Raw genomic sequence first — 14,987 nt, forward strand, 5'->3', positions numbered from 1 at the left:
CTACAATAACAGCATTTACCTAGGTAAACCAGACTACCTCACAGAAAATACTCAACAGATCCAATCACATCAACTAGAATACTATGCAGACTCAACAGGAAGGGCCATATAGCACTGGCTCTATCCAAATATTCCACTAGCTCTCAATACAAAAAAGGATCCAGTTCAAGGCCCTCTGCATGATGCATCACCCACAGATCACTTGAAGGTCAAGGATCAGAATTCCTTAAAAACAAAATCTCAGTCTACCAACCAACTAGAGTCTTAAGATCAAGAAGTGACAGGTTTTTAGAACTTTCATGAATTTCATGTTGTCCAATAGGGTGTAGATTTCCCTTAGTAGCATGTTCTGGTGTTTGGTTGCCAGGGTGGTTTGTAATAGTCTGTCTCTTCAATGCTTAGCATACAGAAAGTTTATTCTACACACATTAAGTATCGGAAACAACAATCCTCAATAGTCTTACTTGCATACGCAGATACAACCTAAGGGTACACCATAACGGCTCCTGGCCATCAGCCTAGAACACAACGGACAATGCTCAGGAACCTATAATTACTAAAACACATTGCACCACTAAAACCGAAAGGGAAGAACTAACCGTCACCCAGAATATCTAAAGCTCAATGCGGGACATCTTCACACATCAACCACCGAAACCAAACACCTTTCACAATAATGCAACTGACAGCAATACCAATAATTTGAAAGCACTATGGAAACCACAAGAACACTCCTTACCTTTTGACTAACTCTCATTTTCTCTCCACCTTGCTTTCCAAACACAATCACAAATCTGCCACCTGCAAATGGCTTTTATAAAAAACAAAAAAATAAAACTCTCCCTGAACTTTGAACATCCAAACTTATACATCTATACATCTAACTACAACCAACAAACGTAACCGCTGGCCAACACACACCCACACCATAAGCACAAGGCTGTTCCCCTGGATACAAGCCTTCAATTCTGCCTACAAATCTCATTAGAAGTCTTGGAAGCACAGAGAACTCAGGTACTTCTGACCTGTAACCTGTGACACATCTAACAGTATCATCACTCATTCTCTGGAGGGAAGCTTCTCTTATGTGGCCAGGGAAAGTCAGACACCAATTGACCCTCACCCGTGGGGTGACTATTTGCAGGAGGACCACGTAGGGGAAGACCAACTCCAGAGAGGTAGGAAAATACTGAACCGAAATAACCTTGGAGCCAAGTCCAGATGACACCCATGTACCGTTACAACATACCTGTATGGCCTATTGTAACATAGATACTAATTTCCAGACCCATCATCCTATTTACCTCCCCCATTTTAGTACTGAGATGAGGAAGAGGGATGGGGCAATGAAGATGACCAGAAGTGGTAATCCAATGCTGCATTCTAGTCTTTGACACATATGGACCTATGCCGGGAAGTTTAAAACTGCCACAGTTGACAGAGATCTGAGAGAGAGGCACAGTCAAAAGCTGTTTGCAACTTGTTCTGATGCCAGTCAGGACGCCAGAGATGAGCCGATTGTAAGAAGCAGCACAGAGGCTGACACGAATGTTGTGCAGGGAGACCGAGCAGAAATAAGCTTGCTGCTTGATTACCGTGGACAGCTGGAGCCACCCAGAGTGAAGAAAAGAAACGCAGGAGCTCACCAGCTGATGAGACGCACACCTAGTCAGTAGACTGGGAGAAAGCAGAAGTAGAGGTGCGAGAATTGAAAAAGTCACTCGGTAAGCCCAGGAAGAATGAATGCGTTAGCGGGGTGCAGGATGGCAAATGCTGCATAACAGTTGTAACGCGGGAGAGCCTAATTGAACATATGAAACTGAAATGGATGAGAACATTGTTAAGAAAGAGGCAGTGACTCAGTATTTCAAAGAAGGGATTAATACATATGCGAGCAGTGTTAAAGATGGGTCGAAAAACCCAAAGCTGGAGAGGAGGATTGTATACACATGTCCACAGTGTTGAGAGAGGGTCGCAGACCCAACAATTGAAAAGAGGACTTAAAACAAAACAAACTTCGTCAAAAGATGGTCTGTAACCCAATATTGGAACAACATTGTCACGAGAATGAAAGAAAGAGTGAATGGAGAAAGGAAAAGCCCTGGCATGTTAGTGAACCAGGCAGACAATGAGTATGGGACTCACACCCTAGAGAGGAAGAAAAAAGGAAGTGAAGTGATATCCTGGCAGGAGAGTAAACCAGGTGTGAGAACATGAAGTAAAGTGGTTTCCTGGTAGGTGAGCACTCCAGGAGTAAGAAAAGGAAGTAAAGTGCTATCCTGGCAGGAGAGTAAACCAGCAGTGACAAAAGAAAGTGAAGTGAAATCCTGGCAGGAGAGTAAACCAGGACTGAGAATAGGAAGTGTAGTAATATCCTGGCAGGACAGTAAACCAGGAGTAAAAAAAAGAAGTAAAAGGATATCTTGGTAGGAGAGTAAACCGGGAGTGAGAAGAGACATTAAGTGATATCCTGGCAGGAGAGTAAACTTGGCGTGAGCCAAAAAGTGAACCTGAAATTGTGAATTCAAAAGGGAGGTTTCATACCACTTTTATCAATGAGGAAGTCACAAATACCATTTCAGGAGGCCATAACAAAACAAAAAATGTAGTGTAAATAACTAAGCACTTAAGGGGAACTCAAGGGACAAGTCAGGTTCCTTGACTAAAGTTGAATTTCTGAAGTAAGTGTAACAGGTGGAGGGAGTCAAAAGGGTAGACTCATTATTTAGTGTGAAGTGGAAAGATATTAAATGTATTGAATGTGGAAAACAGAAGAGTTCAAGGGAAAGAAGTATTTTGCTAAAAATTGTGGAAGTATATGTACTGGAGGACCCCAAGGGAGAAGCTGTCCTCCTTGAAACTGTGGGTTGAAATATTGGGAGACGTGCGAAACGTAGGGAGGAAATCCCTCCATGTCGGAAATTGAAACAATATTATGCCTCCTATCGCAACAATTGTATGTGTATTGGCCTACGCCAAATTGTCTAAACATCGTATGCGAACAAACTCCACGGCAAGGTCTTGACCTTAGAGAAAGTAATGTAAGTCGCCATGTTGGATTAAGCCGCCATTTTAGGTTCTCTTGTTATATGGAAGTCACCCTGAACATCAAAATGGAGGCCGAAATACATTCTGAGTAAGATTTTGGCCGTTGTGACCTCCGTACACACGAATAATTAATATGCCTGCAGACCACTTGTCGGGGTCGCGAACTGAGACCTTGTCCTACCATTGACCTATATGTAAATGTACAACTATATCAGCGAAACTAATCAAAATGCATATATTAAAGGATTGACCTGGCAAGGAACCCATAGGCCCGGCTCCTAGAATGGTTAACCCACGAGAGGGTTGGCCAAGGGCTGGACAAACAGTATAAAAGACCCAAGTATTCCAATGTGCGGTCTCTCTCACTAACGCATTGAACTCTCGTTGAAGTTCGTTATGTTACTCTGAGAGCCGAATAGCTATCCGTTTGTCAATTGACTTTGGTAACTGTTGTAGCTTTTAAATAAAGCACTTGTATGTTCTTTGTAACCTGTGTTGGTGTGTTTCTTTCTGGGCTTCCCGGCCTCATATCATTTTTATGTTTTCACATCCATTCTGGTGTAGCAGTGGGATATTATTGACTTTTACTTGGACGCGCTGGAGAAACCATAGGGGAAGGGAAGCCACCTTTCTATATTAGCACCTTTATTTATTTTTTGCACATTGAGAACTTTACGTTGAGAACTTTGCTAGCAAGCTACAAGTACCAGAATTCCCTTGTGCACATTAGACTGAGTTTAGAGTGTAAGGGTCAGTTTCAGATTTTTGGAAACAGGGCCGAGGAGACACTTTTGTTTAACATCCTGACACAGACGTTCCTTAGTTTTGTTGAGGCAGGGAAACCCCTTTTAGGATTAGGGAGAGATAGGTTTTATCCCAACTCATTTTTAATTTTTTTCTGGAAATAAATATCTATTAACAAAACTTTAACACACTATGGAAACAGGATAAATATTAAGTTATAGTTATTTATGTTACTGTATATGAATATGGTTTATCTTTCCCTTCAGCCATTCTTTCAGCTACTCCTCATTGAGTAGGTAGCCATAGTTTGCAGTGATGCACCACTTATCTAGGGTGAAGGGACAGGAGAAGAAGCTTGCCCCAACTAGTAGAAACAAAATGAGACAGAAAGTGCCAAAATGGCTAATGTTAAAAGCACCTCCAAGGTGTTACTTGGCCTGATATGTAGTGGAACTCATACGTGGTTGTGATTGCTTTTAATAACCTAGTTTGTTAAAAACAAAAAAGACTAAAAGCAAGGCTCCATATTTAAGGATCAGTGTACTCTGTGTGCTGTGCACTAGGGTTCTTCTAGTGTGGGCTCCTTAAATATTAGTGGGCCACCAAGACCCTTATCCTTAGACCGACAGGTTTCAGTGGTTTATGACATTTAGTACCACTTTCCCAAGGGCCACGATCCCTCACTTAACGGGTTGAGACCACAATCGGTTCCTGCAGCTGTAGAGGGGTGGAGTGGGCCAGGGGGTGGGGGAATGAGAGAACACGATCTTAGTTGTGTTACTTACAAGGCAAAGGTGTTCAGAACTACAGCCTCGTGGCTGCTGTACTATTCTTACCCCTAATGCACTGAGCCACACTGTATCTCAAACCCTTTGACTCATAATTGCCTCTTCGAATTTGGACTGTTAAGTAGTCCTGGTTACCTGAATGCAGGAATACATAGAAATTTCGCCTTCAAGTGCAATGACATCGATGGAATTTTTACTTTGTCCATTATTTGTATTTCTATATTGCTCAATGCTAGAGCAGCGCTGAATTCCAAATGCAAACCACACCATACCTATTTTATCTTAGTTCCATTTGCCTATTAAGAATGTGACTGTTTGATGGTCGCAATTGATTAAGCACATATTGACTGCAGCTTTAACTGTAAAAAAGTGATCTTGTGGGATACATGCACATGCTGCTTTTGATTAGTATGGGGCAGACATGGAGTTTCTGGGTCCCTCGTGGGAAGCTGTATTTTCTATCTCTGATATTGTGTAAGTATTGCTCCAGCATTGGTGTTTGAAAATCTGCTGCGGCTCCTTCAGTGTGAACAGGCTGACTGAGTGCTTGCATTTAACGCGCATGCTTAGATCTGGAACTATCACTTATGACGCATGCATAAGGAAATAGAATTGGTTGCTAACCGAAGTCCCATCTTGGGAGGTCCAAGATGAGAGCCAGAGAATGTCAATTACTCCTACTTTGTGAAGGACGCTTCGTACTGTGCACCGGGCATGCCTCCTCGCATTATGGTGTTGTGCATATGTGTCCGCTGAGAAAACTAAGGCGGCATAGTTTACTTTGTAGTTTTGATTTATATTTTCATTTTTATTTGCTTGTGGTGCCTGATCAGGAGCTAATTACTGGATGTCTGTCAAGTCCCAGTGGAGTTCTGCACATCTTGCAGTGTCTTCCTCATGGGATGACCCTGGTATGTATGAACCAGGGCAGATGCCATGGACATGGAGCAACCGTGTGTATTAGCTGCCAGGTGGCATGATAAACACATGGGGCCTCATTACACGGATGGCGGTAAGGATTTACCTTACCGCCTTACTACGAGGTCCCTTTGCGGGTTGGGGGATTTAACGCCTGCTTTTTGCAGGCGTTAAAGTCCAACCCGCAAAGGGACCTCAGAGCTAATTACGGCACCGCAAAATTGCGGTGCCGTAATTAGCGCCTTCCCCATTCCCATAGAGCCCTATGGGGCAGAAATGGGAATGGGGAAGGGCAATGGTGGAAGGGGGATTTACCGCGCCTCCAACCTTGGAATGGGCGGTAAATCCCCTTTGCACCAAGGCGGTGCCAGTATTTTACCGGCATGAGCCATGGCGCTAATAGCGCCATGGCTCACCGCCTACCGTGTAATGAGGCCCATGGTCTTGGTTAGTGTGTGATGTCATAGATCCTTCCACTGTTGTGTTCATAGGTTAGCCAGGGTTTGCCAACTAGTGATCTCATTTAGGCCTTTCTGGTCAGTGCCTAGGAAGAAAATCCACAGCTGTTCCCTTCTGAAAAGTGCTGCATATGGATTCCTGCCTCTACGTGGAATGGTGATCTTTTCTACGACAGTCCATGTCAAATCCGAGGGCCTGTGACCTTTCTGTATGAAGTGTTCCACAAGTGAAGAAGTTATTCTTTTGGTTCTTATGTATGACCAGTGTGCACCCAGGCGTAACTTCACCGGGCGAGTTGTCATGCCAATGTATCTTAAATTACAGGGGCATGTAATCATATAGATTACATTACTGCTATTGCAGTTGGTGAATGACTTTTGTTGCCAGGGTTACCTCCAGCCTATGTCTATTAATGTACTATTGATGTACTGGCCAAAACCTTGTGACCTCTTTTTTGATTTGATTGACCAATGGAGCTAATCTGAATTCTGCTGTAATAATGTCTGGATTGTCTGGTCTAGACCCATGTTGTTCCAGGGTCGTCCCTCTGGGGATGTTTCTGGTGTGTTTTATTGCGTGTCTCACTGCACGTTGCGGGTTAGCCTCGGTTTCTCAATTTCAGCGCTAGATTGTTCGACTGCTGCTCATAATCATTATGGTTGAGCACTTCCACCTGTTTCTTAGGAATTGTCCAAAAGGTAAATTCTCTCTTAGACTTCTCACATGGTAGCTCTGGAATAGAAGAAGAGAATTACTGTCAATGATTTTATGTAAGAATTTACTTTGTATTCTTCCATCTTCAGCACATAGTATCAGATCCAGGAAGTTGACGTCAGAGCGATTTTGTGTGTTACTGAAACTCAGGAATCTGTTTCTAGAGTTAATCCAAGTCATGAATTCTGTGAGGTCTGCATCCATTCACTGAAATATCATTAAAATATATTTGATATATCTAGCCCACAGTTTGATTTTCTCAGAGAATGGATTGCTCGGACAATATATATTATAAGATTCACTAAACTTGGTGCAAAGTTTGCACCCATGGTTGTCCCTGATATTTGTTCATAGTATTGTTTTTCAAAAATGAAATAGTTTTTAGTGAGTGCTCATTCTGCCAGTTGCATTATAAAAGGGACCGGGGTCTCCATCAGTGGTTGTCTTTCAGAAATCTCTCGATTTGTCCAGTTGAATCTTAGTATAGACGGACTCTATAACCATTGCCATCAAGATTTGGTGCCTCAGGTACAAAACAGAACTTAACATGCCACTGTGTCTGAGTCTTACTCTTGATCCCTTACAACCCTTAGCACAAAGCATTGCAACCTCGCTTTTCCCTCTTCTCCCAGCTACCCAGACCCACCCACTCTCTTCCATCTGCCAAATAACCTGGAGACTATGGAAATAGTACTGATGCTCTGTACAAATCCTAGTAACATAACATAACATAACATAACATAACATAACATAACATAACATAACATAACATAACATAAGATACCCAAATCTCGCTTTCAACCACTTCATCCCAACCACTTCATCCCACAAACTGGTTGCTTTATATGTGTTACGACTAGTGTGCATTTTAAACTGAGACAATGTGGACTTCTTGATTCTTCTTGATAATGTGGTGGCCTTTATCAACCTGTTAATTGTCTGTCTACATATACAGTGTCTATGCAAAGAAGTCAATGGTCTTTGAACCTTATCTGTACATAGCCAACAATCAGAGGATCCCACTGTACCTGCTGGCCTTGGCTGTTTTAGATAGCACTGTATATCCATCTTGAATATGCATACATTGCTTTCGGAGCAATTGTAAAGGTCTTAAAATGCCCATAACCCAAACTAGTTGTCAATGAACCTGCTACTGAAACTGTCAAATAGCAAATGATGCATATTCTTACTAAAATGCAAATAACAAGGGGGGTCCTGAGGCTCCCTCTGCCAGACATTAGTCCTTGTTACGAGAGCCTTACCCAGATTCATTAGCTCACTATCTTTCACAGGGGAGAAATATCCAAAACATATCCGTCTTTGTCCTGCCCTGGGGCAGTCCAGCACCAAAATGCTAGGCAATTCTTCTCTGAACAAGAGTACCTACAGCAAACCCAGACACGTGTTTCGGTCTGGTTGAACCTCATCAGTAGGGTGGAGCAGTGCCTCTCTAAGAATAGTGAGCAAGGGGTCCATGTCTGGATTCCCCTAGTAAATTAGGGTGAGACCCAAAGTTACTTGAAATATGCAAATAACAAGGAATTGCCGCTACCTTTACTTCCTCTTGTGTGTGTCATTACTATTTTGTGGGTCCCATGGTAGGAGAACAGGGCAGTTGAATGTCAATTATACAAATTTGTCAGCACCACTACAGCTGATAACAAAGGAGGCTGGTTACTTTCCGAATGACTACCTTCAGTTGGAACATGACATTGACATCGAAACAACTTAATGTGTTTTCAAACTTAAATTCAAATTGCCCAGAATTGAGGTTGGCAGGCGTACTGGGGTATTGAAATAATATCGAGATTTAAGACTGCATTTGAGTCCAGCAAAAATAGATTGTGTATATCCGTCTAGAAATGTACAATGTTGTTGAGACTCTCACAATACGGTAAGGTCAACACCAGGATTCAAACTGATTCCACAGCAGACTGCTTTTTAAGATCATTGCTATATACAGATAAACAAAAAAACAAAACAAATCAATAACGTTTTTCGCAGCTTCTGTTTTGGTTTCCGAAAAAGATCGATTTGTTTGTGACTGTCCGTCATTCAGAGGAATTTATCAAGTGCTCTGAGCCAAAGCCTATCCCTGAATGGCAATGCAATAATCAAGGGTCCACGTACAGTCAAACATAAACCCATGAGGTGCTTCATTTCAAGTTCAACATGTTCTTTGCACGCATTCCTGAGATATTTGAAAGGCTTCCTGAATCGGAGCCCCGAATCATCTGATTGAACACTGGCAAGCCTCACATATTAATAATGTTAGGTCATGACACAGCAGATGCCAGATGTCTCATGCAATGCTCTCCGCCTTCGAGCAAATATGTTTCCAACACTTGAAGTTCCTCCATGCTTCCCATGTGGGCTATACAACACATGTCTGAAATCAGAAAAATAGGAAGCTTTCCAGCATTGGACATAACTAAGAAATACTAGTATGCATAACCAGACAGCAACGCCATGTTATAAATACCTGCTCCTGTTCTTTCAAATATAGACAATATTGGGATTCTCATAGTAAAAACAAAAAAAAAATGATTTCAATATTATCTCCATCTGTTTCGTAAATGTGTATTCAGCAAAATGACTTGGGCATCTCGATCTGCAATAAATAGACTTTTCCAAAATATGAGCATGGGTTTGACGTGGATATGACAAGAGTGGAGATTGAACTATTGTTACTTTACAATAATAGACATAGGAATCATTTCATTGTTTTATACAATGTGTACAGTTTGCAAACAGTTTGTCCACGTGGCTGATAGCACAATGGGTTTCATTATCATACACGTCGTGCTAAGACTAAGGGCCTAATTCATAGAAGCCCTTGATAATGGCAAAACCCCATTGGAACACACTCTGTGAATCAGACCCTAAATGACAGAGAAAATAATGTGCTAGCACTAGCGAGCACCACACATAACAGTAATACACAAAGGTAGACATAGCATAGTCTCCGTAACCTCACATGCAGGTAGAAAGAGAAATAATGAGTGCTGCTGCAAATACATGACACAAACTAGTCAAAGCTCACACGACCTCAACATAGCAGCAATACAGCTTTCTGCTGCTTCACAGTTGTTATTATGGCCTGCGTACATATACATGCTTCTGTGAGATAGATCACATGGCTTTAGCACACCGTGTGTATGGTTTGTGGTAATACGTTACTGCGTGGGCCACAAGTCCAAATTTAGTGATTAACAGAAACATCTGGCGAAATGCGTCCATGGCGTAACGCCACCCCTGATCAACCTTTAAATTGCCTTTGTAAACAAAACAGAGTAACCCACTCCCCGATTTAATGACCAGAGGAGAATGCTCACAAGTGGCAGCGTCACTGGTATGCCCAGTGTCAGCGCATGAGTGGCAGGAACCCACTTCCTTCTGTCCTGCTGGCCATGGGAGGAACCTAAACCAATTCCCTCCACTCAGGGCCCGATTCTCAAGTGGGTGTTAAGTACCGAAAACGTTGTTAAAAGCGTTAATGACCTTTTCAGTACTTAAGATCTATTCTGAAGGTGGCGCATTCTTCCGAAGTTGGTATGAATGCGCCACTTTTGGAATTTGAGTGGCGGTTGCTAGGATGGGTGTGAAACCAGCCTAGCAACCACCACATTCGTTACCTGCCACTTAAGACAGGTATTCTTGTGTCATTTCTCACTTTTACATGTGTGCTAAAGTGGCGCATATATACGGTACCATTTTGGTGCCAGTATTGTGGACGAGTTAAACAGGAAGCCGGTTGCAGTGCAGGTGGTTGGGCAATTATAGTGTTTGGGGGAGTCGGGAGGATGGGACAGTAAATAAAAAAATATAAAGAATTATAAATAAATGACATTAAAAAATGTGCTGCACATATGAATGCCGCTGTGTTCTCGGCAGCACTTTCGTTAAATAATTAATATGTCGTTATTTAACGAAACCCTGTTCTCGGACGAAGCTCTGTAAAATAATGAATACTTTGTTATTTTACAAAAGTGCTGCCGAGATGTCTGGATTGCGCCAGTTGTGCCGCTAAATAGGGGCAATGCCACAGTGCACTACGAGGACGCCCAGGTCCACCTCAGAATAGTGGTGGAGCATGGGCGTCCATGGCATCTTGATTTGGTGCAGTGATTCGTGCTCTTTAGCACGCACACTGCTGCAACTTAAAAATTGGGCCCTCAGTCGTACATGGATTGCTGAGCAAAGGGAATACATTCAGGTGAGTTATCTCTACCTACCCTTAGCTGGTCAGTCCTCCAAAGGCCCTGGCAAGCAGTGAGAATACAATGTCTAGCAGAAACGTTTCTACCAGGTGGATAAACATGGCTCACCGTGGTAGTTAAGTCTGAAAAACAAGCGTTTTCAACTCATATACTGGAGGCCAGAAGTCAGAGGCAAACATTTGGCAAAATCAGTACTTCAGCAAGGACTTTAAATGGGTCCAAAGTGTACCCTTGCCATACCTGGCTTGACCAGGTAAGTTGCCAGGATTTCTTTTCTAGCGAGCAACTCTCCTCTGCACAGCAGGACAAATGTGGGTAGGAAAAACACCACTTTTTATTTCACGAAATGTGAGTAAAAATCTTTGATATCAGGGAAGGAATACACATCAACATGTACCAACAGTGTGTAGTAAAAAAGTAAACAGGATACAGATAGACATGTCTGGAGCAAGCCTAGGCAAGTGTCAACAAATATTCTGAAAAGATATCCTTTCGGTCCTGTGAATAACATTGTGAGTTTCGGTTAAGTTTATGGGATTACAAAGAATTTTCTTTCAGCCAAAATATGCGTGGATCTAGATTAAGTGCTATATACTTTTCTGGAAGGTCAGAAGAGGTTTGGACAAGTTCGGACAGACAATTTCAGGCAGTTCGGGCAGGTTTGGACTGATTCTTGGGAAAAATCATACACAAACTAACTTAAAAGACTTCAGGAAGGGATGCAAAGTTCAGAGGAAAAAGAGGAACAGAGGAAATGTTGGTTGGGTTATCAAGAGGAAATGTGAATGCTGTGTGTAAGTGATATTTATCCAAGTAAGACTGCACATTGACATCTGTAGTGAGGTAGCTCAGTAGTTTAATGCACCTACTACAGTGTTCTACGTGGATCTGTAGATGTCTGTATAACTCAGGCTTGCATTTTAAAAAATAGTAACTCAGCATTGTATTCTCTTCAAAGTGATCTCATATGCAAAATTGATGTGGGAGTTGTACCTTTTCATCACAGCAACAGAGTCAGTCAAACGTTAGACATTCCTGAGTCTGCTTCATCATTCAAAGGCCGAAATGTTGTGCATTAATTGGGTTAATGATATTACAATATAGGGAATTTATAACAGACTTGGGCACTGAAAAACTTATAGGACTAGGGAACATTCATTCACAGATTAGGAGTAAAAAGAAGGTTCATCTTTTTGAGTTTGCTTGAATGAGGAGAACTGAGGTTATTCATTTAATAATAGGGAGAGTCTATAGCTGCAGGACAATGACCTGAGAAATACTAGCAGGGCTGAGACATTGGCCTTCACCTGTCAAGCATTCATGGTGTAGACACAGATGTTCATTACAGGTGCAGCATTTAGTCTGCTAGGACGGCATTGTTAGACTCTCTGTACTAGGTAAAGAAACACAAAACAAGTCTGCAGTAAGAGGCTAATTCTCAAAACATGTGTAGGTGCAAGTGACAGGAAGCGCAGATGCATCTAATTACTTTTGCACGCAAACATGTTCCTTTCAATGAATGCATCATAGATGCATGCATTCAGATTTGCTTTTTCATCCCCTTTGCACATTCACACACATAAGGGGGCGTTTCTGCACATTTGAATGTGCATAGCAAATTCAGATATGGGAGGCACTTTAAATGTGCAGAAAACAAACAAATTCCTCCATGTGAAAAGGAAAAAGAACAGGGGAACAGGGGTGATGCAATCCATGCCCGGGTCATTTCTGACCCGTTCATGCACTTCTCTTTTGTCTTTTACCACGTGTGTAACAGCAGTGAAATGAACTGCTGCTGTCTCACTTATATTACCATCCCTCAAACATGAATAGACGTGTTTTACATTATATTTGTACTCAATTAGCAATGCACCCTTTAAGGGCTTGTCATTATCAATCCATGTGGGTATAGGGAGTGTGATACATGCCCCCAGCATGCCCCCAACATTAATATATGCAATTGGGATGGGCAACATCTCAATCATGCTGTAGCACAGCCCCCTGGAAATACACAGGCCACCTTTGAGAATACAGTCAATCATGCATTACTCAAAGTAATGGCAATACAAAACAAAGCATCTCTATTCTTTACCCCTATGATGTATTTACTTATCTTTTTGTGAATTTGACACTAACTGTTGCCCTTAAAAATATGACATGTTCCTGTAAACTGCAAACACATCATTTTGTTTTCTCTAATAAGGAAGCAGCCAGATGCAAGCCAATAGACCTTTAGGCACTTGGATTTCTTTGAACATCCATGCAGGGAAGGTTATGCACGTCTGACCTATTCTATTGCCTTTCTAGAATGAATGCTTCACACATCTGCTGCAGGAAAAAAGTCTGACCTCTTCAATCCAATTTTTACAGGCACATTTCATGAGCCTGAATTGTCATGACCTTAACTCGAATCTGCCAGCTGAATCCATTAAGCGTTTGCTGAACCTGAATCACCTGGATTTACTCATCCAGCCATAGTGTTAGAAAGGTAAACAGGCATACACAAAGTCTTCCATGTGAATGTGAATATATCTGCCATGCATTTATTCATAGTGTGATTATGCTAGGTGCATTTCATTTAAATTTACATTTTCTTTCCGCTTGAGACATTTCTATGTTGGCAGTGTGCAGGAGAGAGTGTGTGGCACTCACTGTTCCTTTAATGAGGATATAGCCACCCTATTCATTATGTCTGAGACCGGAAATGTGGAGGATTTGAGCATGTTTAGTAGCATGGTGAAGGATGTTTCATGATTGTAGTAGATCACTACATTTGTTTGGTCTTATTGAGACTGATTTACTGAGGGGTTTTCATGCCTATTGGTTCCAAAAATCTATATTTAAGTTATGAATGAGCTAATGTAGTTCTCATTGAGCTGACCACCTGAAGTTATGGAAGCAGCTCAAGACCTTCCCTTTCTCCTATGCTGTCTCTCTCTCTCCCCTGCTGCTATGCTGACTGGCTTGCCTGGCTAACTTCAGATCCTCACTGGGTAACAGGCTCCTATTGATCAGTTTACACTGCACTGCCTCCGCGCCTACTGCACACTTAGGGGCTGTAAATGTAACCTCTACAGTACCCTGCCTACTTGCACTTACCCAGAGCCGCACTGCCCGAGCTGCCTTTACTGAGAGCAATTGCTGCCCTCATTGCACTCCCCACTTCCCTTTCCCTGCCACTTCCTCCTCTCCCTTCCCCCTGCACTTTGCGCTGTTGCACTTGCACGATCTGAATGACACAGTAAGATTGATTGTATTGTCCTACCTCTGTCTTTCCTACCTTGTCTTGTCTTGTAATGCCTTGAAACACTTGTGTATATGAGCTTTATAAAAGACATATCATATCATATTATATCATATCATATCATTGTGCCTTATTTTTTATGTACGGTTGCACTGTTCTCAATATTTACATATTTTATGTCTGCACAGTTCATAACCATTCAATTTGAGTTATAATGTATTACATCAATATGTGAGTTTTCGTTGGAGTAGGCATCACTGCATTTTACAATGTTCCTTTGATTGCTGTGCAGTCTGTTCTCTCTGCAGTGGCTTGATTAGTGTATTTATTTCTATAAGATTTGTGTACCTTGTGTAAGGCTTGTATGCATGTATGGTTGTATGGGATTTTTAAAGGATGAAGCTAGCGAGATGCAACAGCATGCAGTAGGTAGAAGATGCACCCAGGTGTTTAGAAACACGGAGATGATGGGAGTTACATCGAGAAGTGTAGGATAGAGAGGCACAGTCTTATCTGTGTTGGGAGTCTGTTCAAAGAACAGGCTTTGTATCAAGAAAAGGCCTGTATTCTTTGTCTTACCTCTTGCAGTTCTGTCCTTCCAAGTTGGTGATGTTTTGGATTCTGGTGGTGCATTGGCCTCCGGAGACAGTGAGTTTTTTAGCCAGGCAAAGTAGGGTTTTGGTCATGACTGACAGGTTATGCAGGCTGATCTTAAAAAGAAGCATGGTTGACAGGGTAGCCAGCACCCCTTTGAGAGGATGAGGGTGATAAATGTTATTTATTTATTTATTGGGATTTGTAATGCGCCTATACAGCAATGGTGTTTCAAGGCACAACAAGGTAAACAAGGGT

At 42.0% G+C, this 14,987-nt stretch overlaps 1 protein-coding gene across 4 annotated transcripts in view; it reads right to left on the minus strand.

The window, feature by feature from the left end:
- Nucleotides 1-14,987, minus strand: part of FSTL5 (follistatin like 5) — a 3,721,575-nt gene that overhangs the window by 1,558,892 nt on the left and 2,147,696 nt on the right. The gene's annotated exons all lie outside the window — the stretch shown is intronic.

Source organism: Ambystoma mexicanum, chromosome 6q (assembly GCF_040938575.1).
Source record: "Ambystoma mexicanum isolate Mex_15411 chromosome 6q, UKY_AmexF1_1, whole genome shotgun sequence".
In the NCBI taxonomy this organism is placed as follows: domain Eukaryota; kingdom Metazoa; phylum Chordata; class Amphibia; order Caudata; family Ambystomatidae; genus Ambystoma; species Ambystoma mexicanum.